The 12,546-nt window shown below is 39.1% G+C and overlaps 2 long non-coding RNA genes across 7 annotated transcripts; both read right to left on the bottom strand.

The window, feature by feature from the left end:
* Nucleotides 1–3,010: 3,010 nt before the first annotated feature.
* LOC111201926 lies at nucleotides 3,011–3,866 on the bottom strand. Its single transcript, XR_002654863.2, has 2 exons — nucleotides 3,533–3,866; nucleotides 3,011–3,436 (listed from the first exon to the last, which is right to left on the bottom strand). It is a non-coding gene; the product is annotated as an uncharacterized LOC111201926 (long non-coding RNA).
* Nucleotides 3,867–5,359: 1,493 nt separating this feature from the next.
* On the bottom strand, nucleotides 5,360–7,155 carry LOC106374750. Of its 6 annotated transcripts, none has more exons than XR_001275070.3 (6): nucleotides 6,689–7,153; nucleotides 6,390–6,532; nucleotides 6,219–6,284; nucleotides 5,920–6,073; nucleotides 5,727–5,825; nucleotides 5,360–5,647 (listed from the first exon to the last, which is right to left on the bottom strand). It is a non-coding gene; the product is annotated as an uncharacterized LOC106374750 (long non-coding RNA). The 6 variants fall into 6 exon arrangements; XR_007318519.1 differs by having other exon boundaries at nucleotides 6,753–7,153; XR_001275071.3 differs by having other exon boundaries at nucleotides 6,455–6,532; nucleotides 6,689–7,152.
* Nucleotides 7,156–12,546: the final 5,391 nt, after the last annotated feature.

Raw genomic sequence — 12,546 nt, 5'->3', positions numbered from 1 at the left:
AAAGGCATTGACCTCGGCGATATAGACTTTTCCGTAGATGATTCTATTCTCCCAGGATGGGATCCGGACCTTGCTTATGGTGACGGTAGCGGTACGAGCGAGGAGCCGATCCCAGATTTTGACGATTTCTTTGCCGGTCTACCCTCGTGTTTCGATCCTCCCTCATCAGTGGATGAAATGGGAAGGTCTAAGATAGTCGCGGAAGGATCTCGTATAATCAATGGGGTTAGTTGCTAATTTTTTTGTAGAAATTTTACGGATAGGATCATGTGCTTTTTCATTTTTTTTAAACGCGTTGGTCATTTTTGCAGGGTCTGAATTTGCTCGGCTCAGCTCCTGAGGCGAGCCATAGGGAGTCCATGGTCTATCGCTTCAAGGCGGAGAAAGCGGAAAAGGACCTTGCTCGTATGCAACACGACATTTTGGAGCGAGATTTGAAACTCGCCAGGGACCACGAGAAGGTTGTACGTCGCGCGGAAAGGAAGGGTAGGAGAGAGATCGTCGAAGTGATGAGGAACAGTGCCTCTCAGTTCAAGACTGAGTATGGAAACCTCAAGAATGCTTATTCCTTGGTGGGCGATTTTCGCGAGTGTCGTGGCTCAGTTGGCACCCTTTGAAAGACGCAGGCGGACGACTTTGATTTCGAGGAGGAGATGAGGGACATGAAAGATGGCATGAAGGACCATGCCCACGCTGAGGCGCTTATTCCCCCGATCGATGGGAGGATCCAGAGATTCTGGGATCCCATCCCGGTTTCTCCCGATAAGGAGGAGGTCGCGACTGAGGTTGCTGGTGACGATGAGGAAGTGAACTATCCCGCGGATGCATTCGGAGCTTCCTTGTCCGGAAATTTTAACTTTGATTTGTGAGTATCGAAGTTGGCATTTGTCGGGGAGAAATTTCCCTTTATCGTGTGTTTATGGCCGCTTGGCCTTTATTATCCGTATCTGGCCGAGTGTGGCCTTTATGCGGAGACTTTGTGTGGGCCTTTCTGGCCGTTTTTTATCGGGACTGGTCGTTGTTGGCTTTGAATCCCTACCGCTCTGCGGTTTTATATATGATGAATATTTATTGAAGTACCTTGTTCTGAGTATGTGAAACAAATATGAGTTGTCGTCTTATATTTACTTCTAACGAGACGATCAATCTGGTGGTTCGCTTGAGATGTGATTTTTCGTAAATGTCGCTTGTTTACTTTTACGAAGTTTTCGTGAACGTTAAGATATGGACGTAGAGACATGGTTTAGGATCTCTTATCATTTTTAGATATCATGTCTTGAGATGTTAGAGAGCAGTGCGTTGGATTTAGGGCAAGACCTAGCACTACAAGAAATATCGGTATTGGTAGCACACCGAAAACGCTACCATAAGGGTTTCGTAGCGTTTTCACAAACGCTAGGTCTGCCGCAGCTATGGTAGACCCCCTTTATTGGAGCAGCTATAATAAATCGAGATATTATGATAACGTTTATAGCATTTGATTTGTGCTATTATGTAATTTTTCATGGTTTTTTTTTTAATGCTATGAAATATTTTATAATGCTATAATTAAAAGTTAATTAATTTAATTAATTGGTTTTTTCAACAATTTAATTAATTAATTAAAAATAGTTAATTTAATTTAATTAACTCGAAAAATTAAATCGAAAATTAGTTCACACTGAAATTTTTATTTATTAATTAAAATCATTATACAAATAATTAAAGAACATAATAAACCATAAACTAATTAAAAAGAGAAAAAGACAAAAATAGCACTAAATCAAGTTTTTGTTCCCAAACTAGCACTCAAGGTCAAAAGTCACAAAAATAGCACTTAATGTTTTATCAAAAGTCACAAACTTAGGGTTTAGAGTTAAAGGGTGGGGTTTAGGATTTAGGGTTTAGGGTTTAGGGTTTAGAGTTTAGGGTTTAGGGTTTAGAGTTTAGGGTTTAGGGTTTAGGGTTTAGGGTTTAGGGTTTAGGGTTTAGGGTTTAGAGTTTAGGGTTTAGGGTTTATGGTTTAGGGTTTAGGGTTTAGGGTTTAGAGTTGAGAAATGAGGTTTTGGGGATAAGATTTCAAATTTTGAAAAATTAAAAAATTAAAATTTTCAAATGATAAACTTAGAAAAGTTCTATTTTGGTCATTTTAGTTTTGGAGTGCTATTTTTTTTTATATAAACTTAGAAATGTGCTATTTTGGAGATTTGCCGTATCTTTTTGTCACTCTACTAAATGAATGATCTATATTTAAGTAATTAATTTGACATAAACAATCTACATTCTTTTGTAACCACCATCTTTCTTTTCGTGAATTTTGTTGCACTTTGCATTTAGTGAGTTAGTGTGTTACCAATTTCTGTATAAAATTAAACTCTTCTTTGTTAGTAAAAATTAAATTTGTTTTCATTATATTTCAAATTAGTATGATTACAAAACTAGTAAATGGATTCAAGAGAATTGATCAAATATGCTGTCTTATGATAAATGCTTGGGACCTTAACTGGAAAAAAAATATATATAGATCACATATAATCAAATGATTTTGGGACAAGACTAATATTACATCGAATCTTTGAAAATATTATAGATTTCGGGGAATATTTTCTAGTATTTTAAAAAAAAAAAATCTAACAAAAATAATAATAACAATTTATTCATTTGGCATCATTAGCCAAAAAATAATACAAATATAAACATGAGAAAAACACAAAAATAACATTAAATCAAGTTTTTGTTCCCAAACTAGCACTCAAGTTCAAAAGTCACAAAAATAGCACTTAATGTTTTATCAAAAGTCACAAACTTAGGATTTAGAGTTAAAGGGTGGGGTTTATGATTTAGGGTTTAGGGTTTAGAGTTTAGGGTTTAGGGTTTAGAATTTAGGGTTTAAGGTTTAGGGTTTAGAGTTTAGGGTTTAGAGTTTAGGGTTTAGGGTTTAGATTTTAGGGTTTAGGGTTTAGAGTTTAGGGTTTAGAGTTGAGAAATGAGATTTTGGGGATAAAATTTCAAATTTTGAAAAATAAAAAAATTAAAATTTTCAAAGTATAAACTTAGAAAGGTGTTATTTTGTTCATTTTAGTTTTTGAGTGCTATTTTTGTGATACAAACTTAGAAAAGTGCTATTTTGGAAATTTGCCCAATTAAAAATGTTAAACCAAAAACTAATTAACCTAAACCTAAACCTAAGTTGCCGTTCCAGAGCCTCCGCCTCCACTTTGTAACCCTAATCATCCGCCTTCAGCCTCCACTTTGCAACACTAATCCTCCGCCTCCGGCCTCCACTTTGTAACCCTAATCCTCCGCCTCCAGCCTCCAGCCTCCAGCCTCCAGCCTCCAGAGCATGCACCTCAAGCCTCTGTTCTTACTCCAGCCCCTACATTCTATTACTTCAGTCGCATTGCTCCTCTGATATTCCTTCGCTTGTTCAATTATTCAACCTGCACCAAAATCAAAACTACACAGAAGAGAGATGATGAGAAAGTAGTTAATTTGTAGATCTAAAAAAAGGAGAAGGGGGTTTGTGAAGGTGAGAGAGAGTAGGAAAAGAGACATAGAGAGGTGCCGTGGAGAGTGAGAGAGAGTAGGAGAAGAGATGTAGATAGGTGCCGTGAGAGTGAGAGAGAGTCGGAGAGGAGACGTAGAGATGAACCGTGGAGAGTGAGAGAGGGTCGGAGAGGAGGAGAGACACAGAAAGAGAGGTGAAGAAGATATATTTTTTTTGTGCAAGTCTAGATCTTGTTAGGAGAGAGGGATTGAGACTCGGGGGTGATTGCTTGGACTTTATATCTATATTTTAGCTTTATTTATTTTTAAATCGCTAAATTATAGTTTTACTTTTAAAAATTAAAGTTTACATCAAATTTTTATTTAGTTTTATCAATCATGGTTTAACTTTATTTTTAAATTTTAAAATTACAGTAGAAAAAAATAAAGCAAAACTTTTTCTTATGTATTTTATGCAAAAACTCTACATCTTTTTTTTATAGGCTGTAGAATCTGTAAATGAAAAAAAAATATCTATAATATCAAATAAATTATATAATCATAATAAAAACTTTTATAAATATTTTATTTTGAATTTGAGTTTTTTTTTAGTTATTAAGATATTTAAATAATATAAATATTATTTACATATCACATTTTAAATTACAATAAATTTTGATAATTTATTAAAAATATTAATATAAATTATTTTAATTGATATAAAATAATAATTTTATATATACAACACATATTTCATATATTTTATTTTTAAATATCTACAGCCTACAGCTTACAGCTACAACAAATTTAACTACACCAAAAGTCTCTGCAGAAAAAATCTACAGTAATAATTTTACAACTACAACCGATTTATCTACATCTAATCATCTACAACTAAAGTTTTAAAGCCACAGTCGAACCAATCATCACCTATGTTTGGTATAATCGCGTGAGAGTAAAGAGAGAGAGAAAAGTGTAATCCTAGACTTATGAAAATGAACCAATAAGGAAGAAGCACGAAGATAACCAAAAACTTTATTTGTAGCCATTTGATTGTGCTCAATCTATGGCCAAGATTGATCAATTAGTTAAAAATGTTATTTCATATTTTTAGTAATTGTAATTATATTTTTGATTGATTTGTTTATATAAAAATTAAGTTGTTCATTTACGTTTATAAAAATAATGATATAAGATTGACAAAATGATTAGATTTATATAGTTTGGTTATGCTATTTTGTGTACATGTAATATGTTTCCTAGAATTTAAATGTAGTTTTAGATATAACTTTACTAATTATTATAAAATTATTGAAACTTTAAATAATTTGATATCATAATTTAAATTTTAAAATCTGAATTTTTTATTTAAATTTTGAAGTTGTGTGATAGACTAAAATATTAAAAATTAAGATTTAATGTTTTATGATCAAGGTTATTGTGAGGTGCATAGTTTAGGGTTAAGATTTATAATTAAGTATATGGTTTGAGTTTCAGAATATACTTGAATTTTAAGTTTTGGAGTTTAAATTTAAAATTTATATTATAAGTTTGAAAAGATTAGATTTATGATTTGTATCAAAGTTTAAGTTTGAGGTTTAGGGTATAAGATGTAGGGTGTAGATTTAAGATTTAGTATTTGAGGTTTAGAATTTAATTTTGATAATATATCTTTAAAATGATTAAATTTTGAATTTAAATTTAAGATTGAGTTTATATTATGAAAATATTGAATTTTTAAGTTTATGTTTAGGGGTTAGGGTTTAAACCCAAAACTAACTACAAATCTTAAAAATTCTATTTCATTATTTAATTTCAAATTTAAATTTAATCTAAAATTTCAAATCTAACTAAACCCAAAAATATATTGCATAAATTATAAATTGCAAGTTGATTTATAACTAAAATATATATTGCATTAAATTCATAATGCATACATCTTACGCAAAATCTTTCCAAGTATTACACTGACATCATACAAATCTTATACTAACAACATAACTCTTGCCAAGTCTTAAAAAAACTAACTTCATGTGTTACTTTGAATGAATAAGCGAGTGAAAGAAAGAGGCTAAAAGTTGCAAACACTAGAAACTAGCAGCTCAGTGCTGTTCCTCAGCCGGTTATGGAGCTGATTCTTCCTTGATCACCTCATCCACGACATCATCCTGATAAATATCATCTATCAAACAATAGACTTTAGCACAAGAAAACTATGATGATAGAAGAAAACTTTTTAAAGGATTACATGGATTCATTACCTGCACGTCATCAAAGGCCTTCACCATAACAATACAACAACCACAAACGGAAATTATGTCTTTAGCAAAGTCTGTACTTTTCTCTGAAACTCAAGTAACCTGCAAAATCAGATCACAATACTTTTCAAGTAACCTGCTAAACCATATTACAACAAAACCATATTACAACAAAACCATAAACTCTCTTTGTTACCTGCATTGGCCAATGATGACATGATCGCCTTTTTTGACACGGAAGCAAGGTGAGATATGGGCAGACATAGAGCATACCCCATCATAAACTTGTTGAAAACTCGTGAACTTTCTTCTTGAGTTCGCTTATAGCTTCCATCTCTCAGTCTTGAATTCTAAAAGACACATGTAACACGTCTGTTCAAGCTACAACTAGAAGTAGTTCATCCAGAACGGAATTTCCTCAGAAGAAAAAAGACGTAACAAGTGAGGATCATGTTCATTAATAACCAGAAGTGCTTCAACACATAAGAAACTCACCACGCCCGTCAAAGAACTCCATGCTCTTGAGATCGACCACAGAGGCAGACTCCCAAGTATGGAGGCCTAGAATAAGGAGACAATCCACGAAATAACATGTCAAGAACTTAGAACTAACTCAGTTTCTTCTCCAATTAGCTTATAATCAACACAGAAAGATGGAAACTTTACATGAAAACTACCACCTATTCAACACAATTCCACATCAAGATTTCAAATAATTATTCTTAGCTCACTCTTCATTGAAATCAAAGAGCAAAGGCTCTGTTAAACCCCTTGTTGTGCCTATATCTTCTGCCCCGTTAATACCGATCCTACGAAAGGAGAGACAGCGTTAGAGACGAAGTCCATAAGATGAAACTCTAATCTAGAGATATAGTAAATCCACAAGATAAAAACTTCAATAATTAACAATCAAATAACTTTCGATTTGAAGATAGAATGTAACCAGAAAGAAGAATCTTTCTAACCTATCCTTGACACTTCTACAAAGCCCTATTGATTCGAGCTTTGCAGGTTTGAAATCGAACTTACAAACGGTTATGGCCAAGAAAAAGTTTCTTCAGCTTAAAGAGTGGTCGATCCTCGATTTGAAGTTGAGAAGAAGGTGAAAGAGAGAACGATAGAGGACGAAGACGGATCTGAGGTTTTTTTCTGTGGTGCTGATGAGCATGACGGTGGTGGTCGCGACTCCGGTGAAGTCAGGGACCGGCGAAGACGGATCTGAGAAGCGATGGTGGTGGAGGTGACGAGCGCTGCAACTCCGACAGAAGCTCCTTCGTGGCTTCGTCTCCTCCTCCTCCTTCTCCACTAATATTCTTCAATCTCAAATTGAGAAAAAAAATATCATCGTTAGAGAAGAGATAGATCGAATGAGTTTTTTTTTCTAAATGTTTGGCGGATAAAACTAAAATTTTTGCACAAAAGTGTTATCTTAAATGAAATCCCCGAATTTTGTTTCCCGGATTAATAAAATTTTATCTTAGCGCGAAATTAATGCTACGATAGAGTTGTGATCTGATTTTGGCATTTTTGGTAGCCGTTGGTGAATTCGTGCTACCGCGAACTGCTACCAATACTCATATTTCTTGTAGTGTAGGTTTACTTTCAGTTTTAAGGTTTTATGCGGTGACTAGCCGGCTATAGATTTTCTTGTTGCGATTTTAACCTGATTCGTACCGAATTAAAGTCCGCGATAGGTTCTCGGCTTATACGACTTGTATGGCAAGAATCGAGAATCTCTCCAGAGACAATTTTTAAGCCAACTGGAAGTGCTAGACCAAAATTTTAGATTTTTTTTTTGTAGCGCGCTATTATCCTTGTGTTGGATGTCGAGGATCAGAAGAATGATCAGGTTGCGTTTGTTTAAGACGGCTGGTGTGTTCGTCGGGGCCAATCGACGAGTGGGGTGTAAATACTCGTTGAGATTTTTATGGTCGCGTTCGGACAGTTGTTTGCAGAGTTTCAAATTTAACTTGGCGACGTCTCGCTGTTGTTTCGAAGACTATACATATGTTTTCGGTGTTGAAGAATGAAGGCTTTTTCGATTTGTGCCATATAAGGCCGTTGACGAGAGTCCAATGTTTGTAGAATTTTATTTTTAAGCGTGTCCTGAGAATTTTTGCGTAGCTGAAGCGTAAGAATTCGAAAAATGCTTATTGTAGTAAAAGTTTTAAAAAGCTCGATTACAATGATGCATCTTTTAAAACATAGGAGTATACAAGTATACGTACCCACTCCCCCCCCCCCATTTTAGAGAGGGGGATAGCTGAACTCGTCTTTCGACGAGCTGCCTACGTACCTCTTTCGAGGATCAAGCCATCTCGTATTTCTGTTTTATGCCGCGAGTGTTCTTACTTGTCGGTTGTTGCTGTGCTGATCGCCTTAATCGTGGAGACTGTGGCAGGGTCGACGTTTTTGTTTGGGTTTTCCGGTTGAGTCATAGCGTTGATTTCGGAATCGTGTTGAGTTTCGATGTCCGAAGCGTTCGCTTCGGCAGACGATGTCGAATCGTCTTTCTTTAAAGTGTTTTCGGCCGAAGGCTGAGTTAACTTCGCGCGTTTGCGAGTTGCCATCGCGGTGGTCGTGATTTGTCTTAACTTATGCTCCACGAGAAAGCAAAGCGGCGACTGTTTCTGACAACCCCAGATGGCTGCGATCCCGCTCTGGGTCAGGAATTTGACGTCGAGGTGATATGTAAACGGAACAGCTTTCATGGCGTTAAGCCATGGGGTTCCCATGATAACGTTGTAGATGGCAGGATGATCGACCACCGCGAAATCGACGATTTTTGTGATTTCCTTGGCCATGACTGGTAGCTGGGTCGATATGAGAGTCGTTGATACTTTGCCTGAAAAATCCGTCAGCGGTTTTGGCGTTGGGGTACCTTCCCCGAGTTCGATGTTCATCCGTTTGAGAGTGTCACGGAAGATAACATTAACCGTGCTTCCCGTGTCGATGCGGACTCTCGCAACTTCCAGATCTCGTATGACAAGATCTATGACGAGTGGATCGCAGTGAGGTTGATCGATTCAGCCGACTTCGTCTCTCGTGAAAGTTATCGAGTTGTTTTGACCATCTCGGGGAGGAGACTACGTAGGCCAGTTTGCACTTGATTCGGCCTTTCGCTGGTAAGCCTTGATGGCTGAGACCGTGTCGCTGCAATACTGCGATCCTCCGATGATCATGTTGACTCTGCGACGATTATAATCGTTTCCTTTGTCGTCCGGTCTTCTTCCGCGTTTATCCCCTGATTGGTTTCTTTGAGGGGAATTCTCCGCGGGCGGATTCCTGTCCGTCTTTGGAGGGCGATCGGTCTCGAGGATGAGATCTTTTACGCTGGTTACTTCGGAGAGCTCTCCAGCTAGTAGCTTCATGGCCAATCTCGCTCCCAGGACTTTGCAGTTAGTCGTGGAGTGCCCTTGGGTCTGGTGGAACTCGCAGAAGGTGTTTTCGTCGTATCCTTGATTGCGAGTCCACGTATTACCCGTGGTTCGGCCTTGATCTGAATTGATCGCGTAGTCCTTGATTGCGAGTCCACGCATAACTACGCGATCAATTTAGATCAAGGCCGAACCACGGGTAATACGTGGACTCGCAATCAAGGATACGACGAAAACACCTTCTGCGAGTTCCACCAGACCCAAGGGCACTCCACGACTAACGTGGACTCGCATCCTTTGTTCTTTTCTTTTTCATCCCTTGGTCTACATCTTTTTGAGGACGGCTTTGTCGGTTTATGCTTATGCGACAAAATTTTTGTTTCCTCTTCGATTATGATGTAGTCCGTTGCCTTGTGGAGGGCGTCTTGGATCGTCTGTGGTTTGTCGAGGGTTATCCATTTTCTGAATTTCGACATGTACCAGAGCGTTTTTTTGAGTGTGTCTATGGCCACCTTGTCGCTTATCCCGCTAACCCTTGACATAACCAGCTTGAACCGGCTTATGAACTCGCGGAGGGGTTCGTCTTCCCTCTGGGACAGACTCCAGAGGTCGAAATCGGATGTTTCTCTATCTATGAACATAGAGTATTGTTTGAAAAATTCTGAGGCGAGCTGTCGGAAACTTTCGATGGAGTTTCGCTTAAGGCGTGCGAACCATTCGAGCGCCGCTTCTTCCAGATTTTCGACGAACAGACGGCAGTAGCCGGCGTCCTTTTCGCTATCCTTCAGTCTGTCCCTTCCCATCGTGATGTGGAAAGCCTGAAGGTGCGCTTTAGGATCAGTCGTACCATCGTACTCTGGTACTTTGATTTTTCCTTGGTCAGATACCCTTGTATCAGAGATGCGAGTGGTGAAGGGTGTCTTCCGAGCCCCCTCGAGCAGTCTATCGATCTCTGGGGCAGTGCTGGTAGCGTGATGGACCTGGGATTTCACGGCCCTTACTTCCGCTGCAGTTTTGGTTATGTAGTCGCGAAGGTCGCGTATGTCTGATTTCTCGCCAGCAGATTTCCGAGCTTGTCGGCGTTTGCTGCGAGTAATCTCGGCCTGTTTCTCAGCCAGCTCCACCTGTTCGATCCAGTAGAGGTTTTCCTCCTCTTCCGTCATTGGTTTTTCGAATGGGGAGCCCTCCCGAGCCGATCGGCTTCTGGTTCTTCTTGGATGTCTGTTAGCGTCCTCCTCGGTATCGTTGGAGACGTCGCTAGGATCCAAGTCGACATGCTCGACTTCATCGACCTCTGTGTCCTTTGTAGGGGGTAGAGGACTTTCAGAGTTCCGTTTCTCGGCAGGAGATGTTTCGCTGGGGTTCTGTCCAGAAGGACGTTCATGTGATGTTCCATGCCTGTCGAGTGGGGTTGTGAAGACGAGTTTTCTTCTGCGGATTTTCGTAGATCCGCGGGGGAGGACTGAACGGGCCCTTGCCGTTAAGGTTTGGACCTTTTTCGTCAAGGTATCCACGAGTTTGTCATGTTCTTCCGACCTTTTTTCGTAGGCGGAGAACATCTTTGTGAACTCCTCGAGCGTTGCGGCGTTAGCAGTATCGTTGGCCGCGGAGACGGCTGCTTCCGGAATGTTTTGATCGTCGTTGCCTCCTCCGTTGAGAGGAGTTTGCATGTTATTCGTGTTGTCAGTTGACATGTTTGATCGAGCGTGTTGTGGCTGAGAGTTAGATTGATCTGTACCCCCTCTCCTTCTAGCGCCAAACTGTGGGAACCGAAATTCGCACTGTTGATTTCCGTTTAAATAAGGAAAGTAGGAAAACACTAGTTTCCCAGAGGTCCTAGATATCTGCTAATACCATACGCCAAGCAATCAGAACACGAAATACAAACGATAAAATATAAAAAATCGAAAAGAGAGCAAAGTAGATCTTATTCTGAATTCGCGTTTGAGTGTTACAACAAGGTATGTCGGCGAGATTCCTAGTTCTAAAACCCTAAAGCTGCCAAACGTAATTGAGTCGCAGCTCGAAGAACAAAAACAGAAGATTGCCTAAATTGCTCTAAGTGCTAAGTTTTGCTGTGTCTCGAATCTCCTTTTGCCTCTCGCCTAGGACTCCTTATATACTTGTTCCTAGGTAGGTTTGCGAATTTCTCCTTCTGCCCTTAAGCCGTCATAGCTCAAAAATTGAGATACTCCAATTTTCCCGATCTTCGTGATTATCTTCGGAAACTTTACATTTATCCGCGGAAACTTGACTTTTATCTTGCCTTACGAACCAAGCATAAACCGTCATAAGGCTTATGGGTCTTTTGTTAAGAAATCATAAGTGGGCTTCGAGCTACGTTTTAGGTCTATTTGGGCCGTCTTTGACTCGAAACGTTTATTACAGTTTCTTCGATAAAAACAAACTTCCTGCGGTTTTTATCGTAAAGTTTGACTGATGACTTCGAGTGATGAGAAACATAGAATGGTTCAGCCATGGCTCACGGGAGATAGCATTAAAGATTATACGAGAATGTTTGGATTCGTGTCGTATCCACGTTCTGGAAGAGTTCGGTCGCTACGTAACGGCTTGAGCTCGGTCGCTACGTATCGAGCCGTGTGCGTGCTCAGTCACTACGTATCGAGCCGTGTGTGTGCTCGGTCGCTACGTAGCGACCGAGCCGTGTGCGTGCTCGATCGCTACGTAGCGACCGAGCTTGGTTTGTGCGTGGTCCGATTGCCATACTCGATCTTGTCCGTGGCCGGTTTGGATACATGTCTGTTGCCTTGGGACAATCGGTATTTGGTTCGATCGAGATTAGAAGAAGCTTTTACCGCAAGGATCTTTGTAAAGATATTTTTTACGAAGAATCACTTTCGTAGAAAATGCTCATGCTGATTTTTGCGGAGATTTGTACATTAACTTCGTCGTAACCGTTTCGACCTCAGCAGAAAGGATAACCCTTAAGACTGGACTTTGTAAACCGGCTCTTGCATATCCTTGGACAGTCTTCACTAGCGTCGTCTGAATAGATTCTAAACGTTTTCCCCAGATCTGGAATACATTCAAAAGCCAGAACCTAGTACATCCGGTGTCACAGTGTCAGATTTCATTTATATAACAAATAAAAATTTACTAAACTATGTGCTTTACCTCTAAAGGGATTATGAAACCAGGAAAGGCGCATGCCTCTTTCACTTCACCCTTCAGATGGTTTATCACATGCTTAATCTTCTTTATTGCATCCTCAAAGGTTAGACGACCCTAGGGAAATGATCTGCAAGCTTCTAAATTGTCCACCATCCTTAATATGAAGAGGTGTAAATGTCCACAATCCTTTTCCTCTGATAACCCGACCAAGAAAAAACAAGACAGTCATCTTCAATCTATTTGGACACGGCGGCATAGACAACATCTTCTGCTTCACATCACTGATGGTGATCTTCTTTCTGTCATGGAAGTAA

This window comes from Brassica napus, chromosome C1 (assembly GCF_020379485.1).
Source record: "Brassica napus cultivar Da-Ae chromosome C1, Da-Ae, whole genome shotgun sequence".
Lineage (NCBI taxonomy): Eukaryota > Viridiplantae > Streptophyta > Magnoliopsida > Brassicales > Brassicaceae > Brassica > Brassica napus.
Note: the sequence above shows the minus strand (reverse complement) of the source record. Positions and strands in the feature narration are given on the sequence as shown.